We start from the raw sequence: 1304 nt of genomic DNA, 5'->3' as shown, positions 1-1304 counted from the left end.
CTAGTCAGGCAGTGCTGAGGGAATCCCTTGACTTCTGGCTCAGTATAAATCTTGGCGTCTTGTGGGCTCAGATCAAGCATAGTCTATACTTACCTGGCAAGGGAAACACCGTGACCACCTAGTCGCACCCAGGGAAGACCGCTCTCCTGCCACAGGACAGTACCTGCCAAAGTAATGTATAGTAAACCTCCCACTTAGCTGCTACAGTGGGAAGGTCTTGGCTTGATGCCCACTTTATGGAAAGGGGAGACTCCTCCCTAGCTTGCTCCGGGCAAGCAAAGCTCGGGGGCATCCGAACCCCCAGCCTCCGGGCTTGGGCCTGCAAGTAGGATGCCCGCCAAGGGATTTGGAAACATCTGAAGCGGGTGCTCAGCAAAGGCGGGGTTGTGTTTCATGAATCCGAAAAGAAGAGGCGGGTGATTCATGTGGACGCTGCAGGGCTCGGGGAACGACCCACCTCTTTGGGCAAAGCCCGAGAGCTGCTCATGGGGTGCGGTCAGGGCAGGGCTGGCGATGGTGGCTGCCGAGGGGAAGCTCAGACCCTGTCACGGGCGGGCGTGTGTTTGTGTGTGACCTTGTCACTGGGGAGTGACCCTGCCACGGAGGGGAGGGGGGTGTATGTGTGTGGGTGTGCGTGTGAACTTGCCACAGCACGGGTATGTGTCTGCCACGGAGTGAGTGTGACCCTGTCATGGGGTGTGTGTGTGTGTAGACCTGCCGCGTGGGGGGGTGTATGCGTGCTTGGGACCCCAGCGGAGGCGGGGGTTGGGCGCGCCACAGGGGGACAGTGTACGTGTGTATGTGTAACCCCAATGGGGTGGGGATGTGCCACGGGGGCAGTGTGCGTGTGTGTATGTCTGCCACGATGGTGGGGGGAGAGTGTGCGTGTGTGACCCGCCACAACTGTGTACTTGTGACCCCGTCACAGGGGTGTGTCACCAACACCCCCGCCGGAGGTCGCTGAGGGCAGCTCTGACCCCGCCCTCAGGGGGCGGGGCCGCGGGAGCAGCGCTGCCTGACAAAACCGGCCCCGCCCACACCACCCCGCGCGCGTCACTGCAGGGCCGAGCCAATGAAGTCCCGCGATGACGATTTTTTCCTCCCCGCCCCCTCCCGCCTCTTTCCCGACCAACCCCGTTCCCTCACGGGGCCGCGCCGCCACCCAATCAACAAGCTCAGGAGGACGAGGTGCCGCCGCGACTAACCAATGGCGTGCGGGGTGGGGGGAGCAGCACGGTCGGTTGTAGCAGCACGAGGCTGGAGTGAGGTGCCCGCGGCGGGAGGTAACCGCGGCAGCCCGAGGG

At 63.0% G+C, this 1304-nt stretch overlaps 1 protein-coding gene across 3 annotated transcripts in view; it reads left to right on the top strand.

Moving 5' to 3' along the window:
• The first annotated feature begins 1109 nt into the window (after positions 1-1109).
• The window catches only part of WDR89 (WD repeat domain 89), an 18121-nt gene continuing 17926 nt past the window's right edge, over positions 1110-1304 (top strand). The window contains exon 1 of one of the 3 annotated variants that reach the window (XM_025197961.1): positions 1110-1283. The gene's annotated coding sequence lies outside the window, so the exon portion shown is untranslated. The remainder of the gene's footprint in view (positions 1284-1304) is intronic. The other 2 variants (XM_006018671.3, XR_323233.2) reach the window with 2 other exon arrangements.

This window comes from Alligator sinensis, unplaced genomic scaffold (genome assembly GCF_000455745.1).
Source record: "Alligator sinensis unplaced genomic scaffold, ASM45574v1 scaffold13_1, whole genome shotgun sequence".
NCBI classification, from domain to species: domain Eukaryota; kingdom Metazoa; phylum Chordata; order Crocodylia; family Alligatoridae; genus Alligator; species Alligator sinensis.
The sequence above is the reverse complement of the archived record's forward strand: the minus strand, read 5'-3'. Positions and strand labels throughout refer to the sequence as shown.